Source organism: Arachis hypogaea, chromosome 14 (genome assembly GCF_003086295.3).
Source record: "Arachis hypogaea cultivar Tifrunner chromosome 14, arahy.Tifrunner.gnm2.J5K5, whole genome shotgun sequence".
NCBI lineage: Eukaryota > Viridiplantae > Streptophyta > Magnoliopsida > Fabales > Fabaceae > Arachis > Arachis hypogaea.
This window is the reverse complement of record NC_092049.1, coordinates 80,762,443-80,781,468: the sequence shown is the minus strand read 5'-3', so window position 1 is coordinate 80,781,468 and position 19,026 is coordinate 80,762,443. Positions and strand designations below refer to the sequence as shown.

At 40.4% G+C, this 19,026-nt stretch overlaps 1 non-coding gene across 1 annotated transcript; it reads right to left on the bottom strand.

The window, feature by feature from the left end:
• Positions 1-2,287: 2,287 nt before the first annotated feature.
• LOC112745824 (small nucleolar RNA R71) lies at positions 2,288-2,391 on the bottom strand. Its single transcript, XR_003173732.1, has one exon. It is a non-coding gene; the product is annotated as a small nucleolar RNA R71 (small nucleolar RNA).
• Between the last annotated feature and the right edge of the window lie 16,635 nt (positions 2,392-19,026).

Below are 19,026 nucleotides of genomic sequence, written 5' to 3'. Positions count from 1 at the left end.
TAACGTTCTCGAAGGATGGCAAAGGCCACGTTAGAAGCCACGTTAACCTAGTTAACGTGAGCTTTAACGTGAATCAAGAAGGGGCACACTGGAACGTTGGTGACAATGTTGAGTGTCACTAACGTTCTCGAAGGTTGACAAGGCAACGTTAAAAGCCACGTTAACTTAGTTAACGTGGGTTTTAACGAAAGGCAAAAGGGGTGCATTGGAACGTTAGTGACAATGTTAAGTGTCACTAACGTTCCCGAACTTGGACTTTCATTAAATGATTAACACTCCTTACGCCCTGAGCTTAAGTCTCTGCTCACTCTGCACTTTCTCTCTGCAAGTAAAGCCAAGCCCAAATAAAGAAAGGAACTACTTCAAACTCAAGATCCAAAGGCCCAAGACTTGAAGAGTGAACTAGAAGCTGAGAAGAGTAGTATATATAGGAGTAGCTTTGAATTGTAAAATAGCTGGAGAGGCTGAAGAACCACTCTCTGTATTTACTTTCTTTGCAATTTCTAGTTTTATGATGTATTCTCCATCTTTGTTTTCATTTTCAAGAGCTATGAACAACTAAACCCCTTTCATTGGGTTAGGGAGCTCTGTTGTAATTTGATGGATCAATACTAATTTTCATTGTTCTTCTTCTATCTTTCCTCTTGATTTTACTTGAAAGCTTTTGATCTTCATCCAATTGAGTAGTTATCTTGGAAGAGAAGCTATTCAAACTTGGATCTCTTTTGAACCTTGGAAGAGGAATGAAGAGATCAAGCTAGAAATGCTTTCTCATGCTGGACCAAATTGGGTTTGGATGGGTATGTGACTGTAACCCTCTCAATACTTGGTTTGGCAAATGCATGTGGTATAATCAGTGACCATACTTCTTCTCTTCTCATGAGCAATTGACCAAGGAATTGGCTATTGATCAAGATTTGAGAGATTGAATTGCAAGGAATTGTAATTCAATCACTTAAGATTGCCAAGGAGATCAATGAGTGCATTGATTGAGGAAGAGATGAAAATGAACTTGATCTGGAGAATTGCAACATCTCCTAAGCCCAATGAACTCCCCATCTCTAATCTCACCCATTCTCTTTAATTTCTGCGATTTACTTTTATGAGCAAATCCCCCATTCCCATTTACAATTCTGCAATTTATTTTCAGCCATTTACTTCCAGTCCTTTAATTCTAGCATTTACTTTTCTGTTATTTACATTCCCGCCATTTTATTTTCTGCAACTCTCAACCCAAATTCTGGATTCGCTCAACTAGAACATTCTTCTAATTAAAGTTGCTTGATCAATCAATCCCTGTGGGATTCGACCTCACTCTATTGTGAGTTTTTACTTGACGACAACTTCGGTACACTTGCCAAAGGGAGATTTGTTGAGAGACAAGTTTTCCGTGCATCAAGTTTATGGCGCCGTTGCCGGGATTGATTGTGCATCAACAATGATTAGATTGAAAGATCACTAGATTGGGCATTTTATTTTGTGTATTTCATTTTCTGTTTGAGTGATTTACTTTTTATTTTAGTTAAACTTCTTCTCTTCTCCCTCTACTCTTTTGTTTTTATTTGTTATTTTCAATTCTATTTGCTAACCCACTAACTGTTTGGTATATTGCATCACCCACAACTAACATCAATTCTGACACAAGTACTGTCTGCACCTATATTCTCTGCTTGTACTTGTTGGTTGTATGACAGGGAGAAGAAGCGGGGCTTCAACTTCCTTTGATTCTGAACCAAAGAGAACCTTCCTTAGACTAAGGAGGGAGGCAAAAGGAAAACGAGTAGTTGGTGCTGAAGAAGAAGAGGAACAGTTTGGGGAATACTTTGAACCAAACATGGAAGAAAACATGGAAAATCATCATGAAAAAGAGATTCACAACCATGGCAGAGGAGGTGGAGCAAATCATGCTGGGGAGGATAGAAGAGTTTTGGGCTCTTACATTAATCCAAACCCAGGCAATTGTGGAAGTAGCATCCAAAAACCAACAATCCATGCCAACAACTTTGAACTTAAACCACAGCTCATCACCCTTATTCAGAACAACTGTTCATTTGGAGGAGGTGTTCAAGAAGATCCCAACCAACATTTGACCACCTTCCTGAGAATATGTGACACAGTGAAATCTAATGGTGTTCATCCTGACGCCTATAGATTGCTCTTATTTCCCTTCTCACTCAAAGACAAGGCAGCCAAGTGGCTGGAATCCTTCCCAAGGGAGAGCTTGACAACGTGGGAGGATGTGGTGAACAAATTCTTAGCAAGATTCTACCCTCCTCAATGAATCAATAGGCTGAGAGCTGAGGTTCAAACCTTTAGGCAACAGGATGGTGAGACTCTGTATGAAGCATGGGAGAGGTTCAAAGACTTAACAAGGAGGTGTCCACCTGACATGTTCAACGAATGGGTCCAGCTGCACATTTTCCATGAAGGGCTCTCTTATGAGTCAAAGAAGGCAGTAGACCATTCATCTGGAGGGTCCATAAACAAGAAGAAGACCATTGAGGAAGCCATAGATGTTATTGAAACAGTAGCAGAAAACGACTACTTCTATGCTTCCGAAAGAGGGAACACAAGAGGAGTGATGGAGCTAAACAATGTAGACGCTCTGTTGGCCCAAAACAAGCTCATTACTGATGACATGTCATCTTAGCCTAGTTTCACTAGCCTTTTTCTTTTGTTTTCAATTGAATTATGCACTTTCTTGAGCCAAAAGCAAGCCAATTGGGTAGATTTTCATGTTTCCTTTGATTTAATCAACCATGTATGAATTCATGCTATTTCATGAGGTTTTATGCTATAATTGTCACATATTATGAAAGAATGAGTATCTCATGATTTTGAGCATAGCTTTGATGTGTTTGGTTGATTAATGATAGGTGAAGAAAGCTTGGAGAAAGGTTGATGCAAGAAGGAATGGCTAGGAGGAATGACTTGAGTCTTGGATTAATTATGAACCAGGAAGCAAAAGCTGGACCAAAAGTTAGCCCCTAACTTTTTGGCTAACTTTTGGCATGAAAAACACTCCCTGGATGCACCAAAAGTTTGCGCCAACGTTAGCCCCTAACTTTTTGGCTAACGTTGGCGCCTGAAAAACTCCCTAGGCTAGCAAAAGTTTGCACCAACGTTAGCCCCTAACTTTCTGGCTAACGTTGGCGCCATGAATAACTAAGGGGAGGCCAACGTTGGAGCAAAAGTTAGACCCCTAACTTTTGCCCCAACGTTGGTATCAGCAAAACAAGGGTGCTGATGTGAAAAGTTAGAGCAAAAGTTAGACCCTAACTTTTACTCCAACTTTTACTCAAGCTTTCATGATTCCAACCCGATTCAATTCGGTTCTTCTCCAAACTCCAAGAGCAATCAACCAAGGCCTCTCTCAACCCAATTCCACCAAGAGCAAAGGCCCAATTGAAGGCTTGAAGACCATTTGAAGAAAGTGTATAAATAGATTAGAATTTAAGTTTTAGGGAAGCTTCCCTTTTAGTTTTCAGAGAGCTTTCTTTTCTGGTTTGATTGAGAGCTCACCTTTACATTTCTTAGCACTATTGTTTTAATTCAAGAGAATTTGGGAGGAGAATTGATCTCTCTTCTTCCTTGTTCTTGCCCAGCACTCTTTACTTTTCTTGTCTTGGATTTTGGGTGGAGAATTGAAAAAATTCTGTTTCAATCTCACCTTAGGATCTTGCTTTATTTTACTGCACAATTGAATTCAGTTTCGGTTAATTGCTTTTCATCTACTTTCTTTGCAATTTACATTTTCTTTGCAATTGTTCTTGTTGGATCTAGGAAGGCATTGAGATCTAGACTTGGCTTTCTAGTCTCTTGGGTCCTGAGATCCGGAATTTCCATTTCCCATTCCCTGTTTACTGTTTTCATGCTCATTTACATTTTTGTTTTAAGATCCGGTTCGACTCAAGTCTTTCTTTACTTCTCTGTTTGTTGCAATTTTACATTTCCTTGTTTAATTTATGCAAATCCAACTCCCCATTCCCTTTACAATTCAAGCCATTTATATTTCTTGCACTTTAAGATTTTGCAATTTACATTTCTTGCGTTCTAAGTTTCTGCCATTTAATTTCTTGTTCTTTAAGATTCAGCACTTTAATTCCTGTTCTCTTTAATTTCATGCCAATTACCCATTCCCTTTACTTTTTATGCAATTTAAATTCTGCAAATCACAAATCTCTCAACCAAATCTTGATTCGCTTGACTAAATCAACCACTAAACTAAAATTGCTCAATCCTTCAATCCCTGTGGGATCGACCTCACTCCCGTGAGTTATTATTACTTGATGCTACCCGGTGCACTTGCCGGTTAAGTTTGGGTGTTTTGGAGAAATTCGTTTTTCCACGAAAATATCCCATCAAGTTTTTGGCGCCGTTGCCGGGGATTGATTAGATTGACAATGATTAAGTGAGGTGGTGATCTAGATCTAGCATTTTTATTTTCTGTTCCTTTAATTTTCAATTAACCCACTAACTGTTTGAATTTTTGCTTAAGCTAACTAAAACTTCATTCTAGCAATAGATTGAAGTGTCACTGGTTTGTGTGTTTCTTATGTTCTGCTTGTATGTCAGGTACAAGAAGAAATACACCCATCTTTCATGAACAAGACGAAAGAACTCTTAGAAGGTTAAGAAGAGCTGAAAGAGGGAAAAATATTGTTGGAGAAGAGGAATCAGAAGAAGAATTCCAAGATATGGAGGAATATTCAACTAATCCACCAGGTGGAGCAGACAACAACAATAACAATCCACCCCAGAGGAGAGTTTTAGCTTTCTATACTTTTGCAAATCCTAGACATTGTGGAAGTAGCATCTTAACTCCAAATTTCAATGCAAACAATTTTGAACTAAAGCCACAACTCATCACTTTGGTTCAAAACAATTGCTCTTTTGGTGGAGGACCACTTGAAGATCCGAACCAACACTTATCCACCTTCTTGAGGATTTGTAACACTGTTAAAACTAATGGTGTGCCTCCTGACAGCTACAAGCTATTGCTATTCCCATTTTCTCTCCGAGACAAGGCCACTCAATGGTTGGAATCCTTTCCAAGAGACAGCATCAACAATTGGGATGATTTGGTAACCAAGTTTCTTGCCAAATTTTACCCACCTCAAAGGATCATAAGGTTGAAGACTGAGGTACAAACATTTACACAAATGGAGGCTGAACCCATCCATGAGGCTTGGGAGAGATACAAGGCTCTAATCAGGAAATGTCCTCCTGAAATGTTCACTGAGTGGGATAAGCTGTAGAATTTCTATGAGGGCTTAACATTGAAATCTCAAGAAGCTTTGGATCATTCAGCTGGAGGTTCCTTGCAACTCATGAAAACTGCAAAGGAAGCTCAAAATCTCATTGATATGGTGGCTAACAACCAATATTTCTTTGCTCATCAAAGAAACCGCCAACCATCACAAAGAAGAGGAGTAATGGAGCTAGAAGGAGTGGACCCAATCTTGGCTCAAAACAAGATGATGCAGCAGCAAATTCAACAACAATTTGAACAAATGGCCAAGAGGATTGATAGTCTCCAAGTTGCAGCAGTTAACACTAGCCAACCATCAACCACATGGGGACAGAATGAAGAAACTTAAGAAGAACAACAACAAGAGCAAGTACAGTATATGCACAACCAAGGACCAAATGAAGTGTATGGTGATACATACAATCCATCTTGGAAGAACCACCCAAACCTTAGATGGGGAGATAATCAGACCCAAAACCAGCAACCATGGCAGAGGAACTCGAACCAAAACAACCCAAGAAGCAACCAAAACCACAACCAGCAGCAAACTAACCAGAACCCCTATAGAAAAACTCAAAATAACTATCCCAACCCCAACCAAAATGCCTACCATCCACCACCCACATCTCATAACCCACCTCAAGTATCACCTGAAGCCCAGAGAATCACTAACTTGGAGGCCGTGATAGATAAAATGTTGAAACACCAGGAAATGACAACCAAGAATCAGGAAGCATCCCTGAAGAGCCTAGAGAGACAGATGGGGCAAATCTCCAAGCAGATTTCTCTTGAGAGACCCTCAAGCTCTCTGCCGAGTGACACGATTCCAAATCCTAAGGAAGAATGCAAGGCGATACAATTAAGGAGTGGGAGAACATTGATGAGTAACAATGACACTATTAAGAAGCAAGTAGAGAGCAGCAAAAGACCAATAGAAGATGAATAGCCAACACACACAGAAGAAGCCAATGATGATGATGCAATGGCAAGCAAGGAAGCTTCAAAGTAAACTCAAGCAAAGGAAGAACAATCAAAAATTCCAAAAAAAGGGAATGAAGCAGTTGAAAAGCCAACCAAGAATCAAAAGCAACAAGCAGAGAAAACCTTTGTACCTCCACTGCATATCCCCAGAGGTTCAACAAAGAAACCAAGGACTAGCATTTTCACAAGTTCCTGGAAACTTTCAAAAAGCTGGAAATCAATATTCCTTTTGCTGAAGCACTTGAGCAAATGCCTCTGTATGCCAAGTTTTTGAAGGAGCTTATCAACAAGAAAAGAAGTTGGCTTGAGAAGGAAACCGTGTTACTCACCGAGGAATGCAGTGCTTTGATTCAAAGGGGCATTCCACCAAAACTCAAGGATCCAGGAAGCTTTGTAGTCTCATGCACCATTGGCAGAATAATTCTCAACAAAGCTCTCTGTGACCTTGGTGCCAGCATCAACTTAATGCCTCTCTCAATGATGAGAAAACTTGCTATAGAAGAGCTTAAACCCACCAGGATGTCATTGGTCATGGCTGACAGATCAATCAAAACACCCACTGGAATTGTGGAAAATCTATTGGTAATGGTTGGGGAGTTTATTTTCCCAGCAGATTTTGTGATTTTGGATACTGAAGAGGAAGGAAATAATTCAATCATTTTGGGAAGGCCATTTCTAGCCACAGCAAGAGCCACTATCGATGTAGAAAAAGGAGAAATGATCTTCAGGGTCCACAATGAACAAATGGTCATAAACGTCTTCAAGTCAATGCAACACATTCCTGAGCAAGAGGATTATGTGAGAGTGGACATGATAGAGAGTTTGGTGGAAGAAATGCTGGAAGAAAGTCCTCAAGAGCAAGAAGGAAATCAAGGGGCAACAGAGGAACAAGTAGCTGAGACTTCCACTGAGCAAGATGAAAAACAAGACAAGAAGGAAGAAGTACGAAAACAAGAACTGAAACCATTACCCACCCATCTCAAATATGCATTCCTTGGCACATCGGAGAGCTTCCCAGTAATCATTAATTCATCCCTGACAAAGAAGGAAGAAGGAGAACTTCTTGATGTACTCAAAGCTCACAAAGATGCTTTAGGATGGACCATTGATGACCTGAAGGGAATCAGCCCTGCAGTATGTATGCATAAGATCCTCTTGGAAGATAATTCCAAACCAGTGGTTCAACCACAAAGAAGGCTAAATCCCACAATGAAGGAAGTTGTCCAGAAGGAAGTAATGAAGTTGTGGAATGCGGGGATAATCTTCCCAATATCTGACAGCCCATGGGTAAGCCCGGTTCAAGTTGTACCAAAGAAAGGAGGAATGACGATCATCACTAATGAGAAGAATGAGTTGATCCCTACTAGAACAGTGACTGGGTGGAGGATGTGCATAGACTATAGAAGATTGAATGATGCCACCAGGAAGGACCATTTTCCTCTCCCATTCATTGATCAGATGCTGCTAAATTGAAAGTTACATAATACCCCTGCCTGCCTGCATAGCATAGTTTTTCTGTAATTCAATAACTAAGATGCTTGACTATTCACAACACTACACTTTTCACACTTGTTTGCACTCAATATTTCAAAAATGCATCACATGAAAGTTCTTTGAAAAGAAGGATTGAGAAATCAAACAATTTTGAGGCAAGCAAAAGATTAGGAGAAGTGGCGGTTCTAGTTGTATGATTATGTATTGAGGTTGCATGCTTGTGAAAACTTGCATGGGAGCTCATAGGCAGGACATGAAGTTCAAAGAAGTATTGTGGAGATTCTCAAAAATCTATTGATCCAAGAAGCAGCAAACAAAACAAAAGAAAATAAAGAAAATACAAAAGCAAAAAGAACATGGCCCAAGGCTCTAAGCATCAATTACCAGGCAGAAAAAGAAAGAAGAAACAAAACTCAAAGAGTTGTTAGCCTAGTAAATGCTTGTGGTTGAGCTGTGTCAAGGAAAGAGGCTTGAGCAAGTAAATCCTTAGGGGTGCTTTAACACCTAATACCTTAAAACCAACTGGTTTAGGAGTATTGATTGAAAGCTTATCTAAAGAGCCGCTTTGAGACATGACACTTAGAGTCAAGGCCAAAGCACAGAAACTATAAGCTGCTTCAAGGTGACTACATATAAAGAGATCTCCATGATACCATTTGGATGAAAATCCTAAGACCTAAGACTCCCAATATGTGAGGACTAGTGAGCACTGAAACCCTTGCATGAGCATATGATTTAGAGTTCACCCCACTGACACTTAATCACTTCACTCACAGGACCTTACAATTTATTCTTCAATCCGTCTTAAGTGAAAGAACCTATAAGCATAATTCATTTCTTGCTTGGGGACAAGCAAGATTTAAGTTTGGTGTTGTGATGACATGTCATCTTAGCCTAGTTTCACTAGCCTTTTTCTTTTGTTTTCAATTGAATTATGCACTTTCTTGAGCCAAAAGCAGGCCAATTGGGTAGATTTTCATGTTTCCTTTGATTTAATCAACCATGTATGAATTCATGCTATTTCATGAGGTTTTATGCTATAATTGTCACATATTATGAAAGAATGAATATCTCATGATTTTGAGCATAGCTTTGATGTGTTTGGTTGATTAATGATAGGTGAAGAAAGCTTGGAGAAAGGTTGATGCAAGAAGGAATGGCTAGGAGGAATGACTTGAGTCTTGGATTAATTATGAACCAGGAAGCAAAAGCTGGACCGAAAGTTAGCCCCTAACTTTTTGGCTAACTTTTGGCATGAAAAACACTCCCTGGATGCACCAAAAGTTTGCGCCAACGTTAACCCCTAACTTTTTGGCTAACGTTGGCGCCTGAAAAGCTCCCTGGGCTAGCAAAAGTTTGCGCCAACGTTAGCCCCTAACTTTCTGGCTAACGTTGGCGCCATGAATAACTAAGGGGAGGCCAACGTTGGAGCAAAAGTTAGACCCCTAACTTTTGCCCTAACGTTGGTATCAGCAAAACAAGGGTGCTGATGTGAAAAGTTGGAGCAAAAGTTAGACCCTAACTTTTACTCCAACTTTTACTCAAGCTTTCATGATTCCAACCCGGTTCAATTCGGTTCTTCTCCAAACTCCAAGAGCAATCAACCAAGGCCTCTCTCAACCCAATTCCACCAAGAGCAAAGGCCCAATTGAAGGCTTGAAGACCATTTGAAGAAAGTGTATAAATAGATTAGAATTTAAGTTTTAGGGGAGCTTCCCTTTTAGTTTTCAGAGAGCTTTCTTTTCTGGTTTGATTGAGAGCTCACCTTTACATTTCTTAGCACTGTTGTTTTAATTCAAGAGAATTTGGGAGGAGAATTGATCTCTCTTCTTCCTTGTTCTTGCCCAGCACTCTTTACTTTTCTTGTCTTGGATTTTGGGTGGAGAATTGAAAAAATTCTGTTTCAATCTCACCTTAGGATCTTGCTTTATTTTACTGCACAATTGAATTCAGTTTCGGTTAATTGCTTTTCATCTACTTTCTTTGCAATTTACATTTTCTTTGCAATTGTTCTTGTTGGATCTAGGAAGGCATTGAGATCTAGACTTGGCTTTCTAGTCTCTTGGGTCCTGAGATCCGGAATTTCCATTTCCCATTCCCTGTTTACTGTTTTCATGCTCATTTACATTTTTGTTTTAAGATCCGGTTCGATTCAAGTCTTTCTTTACTTCTCTGTTTGTTGCAATTTTACATTTCCTTGTTTAATTTCTGCAAATCCAACTCCCCATTCCCTTTACAATTCAAGCCATTTACATTTCTTGCACTTTAAGATTTTGCAATTTACATTTCTTGCGTTCTAAGTTTCTGCCATTTAATTTCTTGTTCTTTAAGATTCAGCACTTTAATTCCTGTTCTCTTTAATTTCATGCCAATTACCCATTCCCTTTACTTTCTATGCAATTTAAATTCTGCAAATCACAAATCTCTCAACCAAATCTTGATTCGCTTGACTAAATCAACCACTAAACTAAAATTGCTCAATTCTTCAATCCCTGTGGGATCGACCTCACTCCCGTGAGTTATTATTACTTGATGCGACCCGGTGCACTTGCCAGTTAAGTTTAGGTGTTTTGGAGAAATTCGTTTTTCCACAAAAATATCCCATCAATTACCCAGCAGCTTGCTGACCTCACCAAGAAGATGGAGATGAACTAAGTAGCAGCAATCTCCACTTCATCAACAACACAAGAAGGAGTAAACCAAGAAGCAGAAGGGAGTCAGGAGCAAGCCAACTACATTCGGAATTCACCAAGGAAAAACTATGATCCATACTCTAAGACTTACAACCCTGGATGGAGAAATCACCCGAACTTTGGGTGGGGAAGTGAGCAAGATCAAAACCAAGACCAGAGACGTTACAACTCCAACAACAATGCAGCTCACCAACAATTCACCCAGAGGACATCTCAACACCCCCACAACAACACTTCTCCACATACTTATCAAAACCAAAATAGCACATTTGCTCCGAACCACTCATCAATTGATGACAGGCTCTCTAAGATTGAAACCTTACTGGAAGGAATAAGCCAAGAGATTCAAGAAAATAAGGTGTTCAAGGAGGAGGTGCGAGCCAATATCAAGAACCAGGGAGAGACCATTAGGAAGCTGGAATTCCAAGTGGGATATTTAGCTGAGAAGATTCCCAAACCTACTGATAGCTTCCCAAGTGACACTGAGAAAAACCCCAAGGGAGAAGCAAAGAAAGTAAGATGGGAAAATTGCAAAATGGTCACTACAAGTGATCAAGAGATTGAAGACAAGCAAGGCAGAATGTGCAAACAACCTAAAGACAACTAAACTAAGGAGGAGGATAGAGATCACAAAGAACCAGAAATCTCACAACAAGAGCTGCTGAAGCTCTATGCACCATTCCCTCAACTGCTCAATGGTGCTGTGGGATAAAGAATATACTCAAGGTTCCTAGACTTGTTTGCATCACTGCATGTGAACATACCATTCATCAAGGCAATTCAACAAATGCCTGCATTCATCAAATATATGAAGGAACTTCTTCCCAGGAAAAGCTCACTCAAGGGAGGGCAGACTATAGTGATGAACAAGGAATGTAATGCCCTTATTCAACCTGAGTTGCCTACAAAAAGAAGAGACCCAGGAAGTTTTCATATACCTTGTGCCATAGGAGAAAACATGTTCGACAGAGCACTATGTGATTTAGGGGCCAGCATCAACTTACTGCCCTTATCCCTGGTGAAGAGTCTGCAGATCAATGAGATAATGCCCACAGATGTCATTATCAGACTGGCTGACAAAACTCAAAAGCAAGCAATAGGAGTGGTGGAAAATGTGTTGCTAAAGGTTGGGAAGTACTTTCTCCCAACAGACTTTATCATTCTGGACATGGAAGAAAGTCACACTCACCCAATCATATTGGGAAGACCATTTCTAGCTACGGCCAGAGCACTTATCGATGTAGAGAAAGGGCAGCTAATATTGAGAATCCATGATGAACAACTCAGCTTCAATGTTTTCAACTTCTCACAAGAGACAGATCAAGAGGACAAGGAACTAAGCACAAATGATAAGGAGACACTGAAGGAGGAGACAAGCACTGAAGCACAGCTAGTTCATTCTGAAACCCCTCAATTGATAAACAAGGAAAACAGCAACTGCCACAGCTCAAGGAAAAATTGGAGGAACCCAAACTTCTAGAGGCAGGTGAAGACAGCATCACAACTCCTTGGAGAAAAGAGGCCACCAAGGGGAAGGCAACCTCAAAAGAAACAAAGAAGAAGGTACCAAGGAGATGGAGGAACAAGAAGATCCCTACGGAAGACTTTTCTCCAGGGGATAGAGTTGTCTCAGCCTACTTCCTAGATATTCCCCCTAATCTCCCTACTGTGCCATCTCAATTACCCAAGGTCTTCACTATCAACAGAGTTCTTTCCCTGGAACATGTGGAAATCATTGATCCAACCAATGGATACAAGTCCACAGCAAGAGGGGAGGACTTTAAGCACTACCAACCACCGTGATAAAAGAAAAAGGTCAAGCTAGTGACGCTAAAGAAGCGCTTTATGGGAGGCAACCCATGTTTTATATGCTTTCAGATGATAATGAATAAGTCAATCTTTATGAGCTTCAATCCAAACTTAACAAACAATTGGTGAAAATCTTCTTATGCAGAGTATAGTGAGGAACAAGTTTGGTGTTCAAAGCAAACCAAGTTGCATGCTAGTCTTGGGAGCTTTTAACACAAAACTTTCATCACAGTGCTTCAAACTAAGTTTGGTGTCACCCCATGGTGCCACCAAAATGCATATAAGGAACCACCAATAGTTAGTTAGTTAGTTGAAATTCATAAACAAACAATCAAATCCTTTCTTTCAATTTATTCTAGCCGTAGAGTTTTAATTTTCTTATATATTAATTCCCTTATTTCAAATCTTTATAGGAAAGGAAAAGAAGCATGAAAAGGGATTGATTGGACACTTAAATGGGGGAAATTTTTCCACTTAAAGAAGAGGGGCTACACACTTGTTCTAAAGAGGGAATACGTTGGAAAATGTTGCCATGCAACATTGAAAAAAAGGGACCCTTAGAAGACCGAGCAATCCCCATCATAAAGTGATGATCCTTGTCTTCTAGCCATGCATAACCCCAACCATCCATCAAGTGACCTCTTCATCAATCTACACCCTCCATTCTCTCACAATTTCTCTATATAAACAACCCTTGTCCATACCACCCTTCATTGTCATCACACACCTTCACCACTCTTTATTTCGGTACAATACACCCCCTACCTAATTATAAACATTCCTCCCCTCACTCTCCTCATTGCCATAAAACCCTAAACAACCAAAAGTCTCCACAACATTACCACCTTCATATATTAAATCATCATTCATGGCATCTTCAAGTTCTAAGAGAAGGGAAGGGAAGGAACCCATGGAAGAACACCCATATGATGAGAAGATATTTAGAAGCTTGCATCATGCATTGCAATACGGGTGGATGGTTGATAAAGAAATCATTTATGAGCTGGGATTTCAAGTTAAGAAGACTGAATGCCCCGAAATCACAGAGAAGGTAGAAAGGAGAAGATGGGAGCTCCTCACTGACCCGGTCACTAAGGTGAATGCAAATCTCATAAGAGAATTTTATGCAAATGCAGTCAGGTATGATAAAAAAGATGAGTCATATACAAGCTTTGTGAGAGGAACAATGGTGGATTTTGGTCCCATGAGTGTAATGAGGGCATTGAAGCTACGGTCTATACCATTTGAAGAAGAAAGTTACCACTCAAGATTGGACAACAACCCCAATTATGACCAGCTTTTACTAGACCTTTGTGTACCAAGAGCTGACTGGGAAAGGGGTGCAGGAAATAAACTAAAGTTCATTAAGAGAACAGATCTCACTCCTGAAGCTAAGGGGTGGTTCGAGCTAGTGAGGAGGTCTATTCTCCCAGCTGCAAACAACTCGGAGGTGAATCTCGAGAGAGCAACAATGTTGCATTGTATACTCAAGGGAGGAGAAATCAAAGTTCATGAGATCATAGCTCAAGGAATTAGAAAGATGGCAGAGAAAAGCGACTCAAGAGGAACATTAGGTTACCCCAGCACTATTTACCGAATATGCAAGAAAGCTAGGGTGGTTTTTGAAGATGAGGACCCCGTTTGGATAAAGGAAGGCATTCCAATAACGGTCCGAAGGATGAATGCTGTAGCACTTCCCCTGCCTCAACGGAAGCAAAGAAAGAGGACAGCCCCTCCAGTAGTTGAAGGACAGGTCTTAGAGGGACAAGCACCACAGACCTTGGACATGCACCAATTACAGGAAGCCATTGATGGCTTATCTAGAAAATATTTGGAAAGCCAAGGAGCATAGAAAGAGCTTCAACTACAGATGATGGGGTAGCAAGATGAGTGGCAAAGGCAAATGATGGAACAACAAGTAAGCCAAGGACAACAATGGGGAGAAGCATTCAACAGGATGGAACAAAGGCAAAACCAGCAACAAGAATCCACCCAGAGGCTAATCAACATCCAAGCACATCAAGGGGCACACATACATGAGATGCATCGAAGACAAATAGAACAGGCAGAACTATTGGACGAGCAAAGGGCATTCGCAGAAGGAGTTTACATGAGTCAAACAGGACATCAGATAAATACTCAAGCCAGGCTCGGCTACTTAGTGGGACAACTGCCAATATTGCATCCAGGAATAGCCAAGTATGATGAAATGAAGGATGAATTAGCACGAAAGGAAAGACAAAGGGTGGAAGAGAGTCATGAGTCAGTGAGGAAGGCACTCGAGGATTGGAAGCAAGCAAGATTGGCACGGATGCGAGGAAATGCAAGAGGAAACAAGGAGGACAAGCAAGGAAAAGAGCGTGGACACCCACAACAGTAAAAGGTGGTGGAATTCCTTCTTTGTTCCATCTTTCTCTGTGTTTTAAATAAGGAAGATCTTGTATGAAATAGAACTTGCTTCCATGTTATGTTTAAACCTTTTTCAAATCATGTTATTTTTAGTTTTTAGTATTGAAGAGAGTCTATGTGCACTGGTCTTTATGTCACTACATCATTCTCTTATTTACTTGTAAGCTTGTCCCTTTTTATCAAATGAAGAAGAGAATGTTTATGTTTTTAAAAAGACCAGGGTAGAGTTCATATTGTGGAAGTGCATTCATGAATCTTTGGGGTAGTGATAAGTTAGCTAAGTTGGTTCAACCACAAGGCTAGGAGGACAACTATCTATCCTGAATACTTTGCTTTGGATACACTCATGAGACTAAGTTAATAACAAGATCCTAATAAGAGAAAAGGAAAAGAACAATGGAAGTGAAAAACAAAAGAAAAAGAGTAAGCAAAAAGGCTAGGCATCAATGGTTTTAAGCTTGAGGCAAGTGTCTGTGGTGCTCCTGTGTGAGGGATCTACTTGGATGAATAAGCTCTTAGGGGTGCCTTATCACTTGGTAACTTGGGTTAACTAACTCGGGATTATTAGCTGAAAGTCCACTATCAAGAGTAACCTTCACTACAGAACACTTAGTAACCAAAGAGGTGCTAGACACCAAGGTCTCAAGAAAATAAAATAAATAAACTAAATGCCTGTAGTGTGTATGTATGGGGGATAGGCTTGAGGGAGTAAGTCCTTAGGGGTGTCTCAACACCTAGTACCTTGAACCAACTGGTTCAGGAGTGTTGGCTGAAAGCTTATCTTAAAGAGTTGCCCCCTTAAGACTAACTAAATAACAAGATCCTGATAAGAAAAAGGGGAAAAGAAAAATGAAAGTGAAAAAAAAATAAATAAAAGAAAAAGTGTAAGCAATAAGGCTAGGCACCAATGGTTTTAATCTTGAGGCATGTGTCTGTGGTGTTCCTGTGTAAGGGATTTACTTGGATGAATAAGCTCTTAGGGGTGCCTTATCACTTGGTAACTTGGGTTAACTAACTCGGGATTATCAGCTGAAAGTCCACTATCAAGAGTAACCCTCACTACAGAGCATTTAGTAACCCAAAGAGGTCCTGGACACCAAGGTCTCAAGAAAAGAAAATAAATAAACCATATGCCTGTGGTGTGTATGTATGGGGGAGAGACTTGAGGAAGTAAGTCCTTAGGGGTGCTTCAACACCTAGCACCTTGAACCAACTGTTTCGGGAGTGTTGGCTGAAAGCTTATTTTAAAGAGTTGCCCCCTTACAGAGCACTTAGCTTAAGAACACAAATAAGCCCTGAAATGACAACAAAAGGATCAATGAATAAAAGTCTCATGGGATGCAATCACAGTGAGTATTATAGGACATGATAAAGGTTTGAAAGACAAGAATGAACCTAAGTTGCTATGCATGAAACCACCATAAAACCAGAGACATGACCTCCACAAGAATGACTCATTTCTCTTGGCAATCCATTCATCATTCTCTTGTTCCAGTACTTGCTTAGGGACAAGCAAGCTTTAAGTTTGGTGTTGTGATGCCAAGGCATTTTGGCCAGTTTCACTAACCTTTTCCTTACTGTTTTTAAGGTAGTTTCATGCATTTCCTTAGAAAATAAGCTAGTTTTGGGTAGATATTCACTTACATCTTGATTCAAGCATACATTGTGCACTTTACATGATTTCATGAGGATTTTGCATGAAATTAATGACAAATTGGATGTTGCATTTCCCATGACTTGGACTAGAACTTTGATGCACTTTATTGCTTGATTTTAGGACAAAGGAAGCAAGGAAGAACCACGTTAGCAGCCACGTTATTCTCACTAACGTGACTTCTAATGTAGGAATGGGAGCTAGCTTGCAAAGTTAATGAAAAAAGTAATCACCAATAACGTCCTCGAATCCATCATAGCCCACATTAAGAGTCACGTTAACTAAGTTAACGTGAACTCTAACGTGGAGGAAAGAAAATGGAGCCAACGTTAGTGACACTTACCTTTGTCACTAACGTTGGGCCAAGCTAATAAGTGGCCACGTTAGTTACCACGTTAACTTAGTTAACGTGGCTTCTAACGTTAAGAAGCAAAAGAGAAGCCAACGTTAGTGACATTCATCTTTGTCACTAACGTTGGCCAAGCCTCCACAAGCCACGTTAACTTCCACGTTAACTTAGTTAACGTGGAAGCCAACGTGGAGAAAGTATATGATCGCCAACGTTAGTGACATCTAACTTTGTCACTAATGTTGGAATGAACCACACAAGCCACAATGAGCCACGTTAACTCCCACGTTAACTTAGTTAACGTGGAAGCTAACGTGAAGAAGAGAGATGATGAGCCAACGTTAGTGACATTCACCTTTGTCACTAACGTTGGAGATGGCTAGCATTGCTACGTTAGAGGCCACGTTAACCTAGTTAACGTGGGAGATAGGGGCACATTGGAACGTTAGTGACAAAGGTAAGTGTCACTAACATTCTCGAAGGTTGGCAAGCTAACGTTAAGAGCCACGTTAACTAAGTTAACATGGACTCTAACGTAAGAAAGGGGGAGGCTTCTCAACGTTATTGGGAAAGGTAAGTCCCAATAACGTGTGCGAAGGACCAAGAGGCAACGTTAGTGGCAACATTTGTGACAGATAGTTGTCTTCCCATCTTATTGCCTAGCCTTATTGCATAGTATTTGTGACAGATAGTTGTCTTCCCACCTTATGATTGAACCAACTTAGCTAACTTATGACCGCACCACAAACTAAGGAACTTACTCCATAGTATGAACTCCACTCTGGTCTTTTGCAAAACACTCATTCTCTTTTCATTTGATTCAAAGGGACAAGCATACAAGTAAGCAAAGTAAGGATGCAGTGACATAAACGCTAGCAATCATAGACTTATTCAACCAAGAACTTAAAAGACAACATTTAAAAGGTTCAAACTATCATGGAAGCATGTTCTATTTCATACAAGATCTTCCTTATTTAAAACCTAGAAAGGGATGAACCAAAGAAGGAACTCCACCACCTTTTACTCATGTGGTTGCCCATGCTCTCCTCCTTGCTAATCCTCCATGTGTCCCTCTTGATTGCTCGTACTCCCACTCCCTTTGCTTTTTCCAATCAGCTTCTTCCAGAAACCACCATCTTCCATCTTCTTCTTGAGTGTTTCCTTCTGCTGTTTCACCTTCCTCTCTTCTTGTTCTACAAAATCTTTTTGGACCTCATCATATGTAGGGATGGCATAGTGTAGATGATGCGTATTAATAGACATGTAGTTCAACTTGGCTTGAGTGTTTACGTTGAACTCCTCCCTATGTAGTTGCCGTCCTTCATTAAGTATAGTGAACTCATTGAATGTTTTCATCTAAGCTATTTGCCGCTGATTGAGTTACTGCAAATGCTTATCTTGACATTTTTGCCTCTCAGTAACTTGGTGGATGGCTTGAGTGAGCTGGGAGTATTGTTCCTATTATTGCTCTATTTGTTGTTTCTGCCACTCTTCTTATTGGCTCATCCAGTTGGACTGAAGGTTTAGTATTTGCTCTTGTCCTTCCATATGTCTCATCCCCAGATCTTCAATGGCCCTTAGAAGGTGATTCATATTCATGTTGGCTGGGTCATGATGCTCTTCTTGTTGATATTCTTCTTGATGAGGCTCCTCTTGGTGAGCTCCTTCTTTCGCTTTTAGCTTCCCTATTTGTGGCCTCCTTTGTTGCTGAGCAGGTGTAGTATAAACAAGACGCTGGATTGTAACTAGCCTCCCAGGGTTCACCCAGTCTGGATTGCTATCCTCGAAGACCACCTTAGCCTTTGTACATAGTCTGAGAATAGTGCTGGGGTACCAAAGCCTGGCACCCGAATCAGCCTTCTCAGCTGACTCTTGAATCCCCTCAGCTATGAGTTCATGCACATTGATTTCTCCACCCTATACTAGGCAATGTACCATAGTCGCTCGATTAATATTGACCTCTGAATTATTTGCAACTGGGAGGATGGACCTCCTTACGAGTTCAAACCACCCTTTGGCTTCCGGGCTAAGGTCTCCTCTCTTGTTGAACCGGGGTCTTCCATCTGCATACCTCTCCCAATCAGCTGCTATAACACAGATGTCAGTCACGATTTCTGTGAGCTCATCATTGTCAGGGCTCTTACTTATCCTTGCATGATAACTGGGCTCATCAAAATGTGGTGATTTCAAGTGAAGAGTTCTTGTTATAGCATTTGGGCTGATGATGCCAGGGCATCTTGGCCAGTTTCACTGACCTTTTCTTTACTGTTTTTAGGTTAGATTCATCATTCCCTTAGGAAATAAGCTAGTTTTGGGTAGATATTCACTTACACCTTGATTCAAGTATACATTGTGCATTTTACATTATTTCATGAGGATTTTGCAT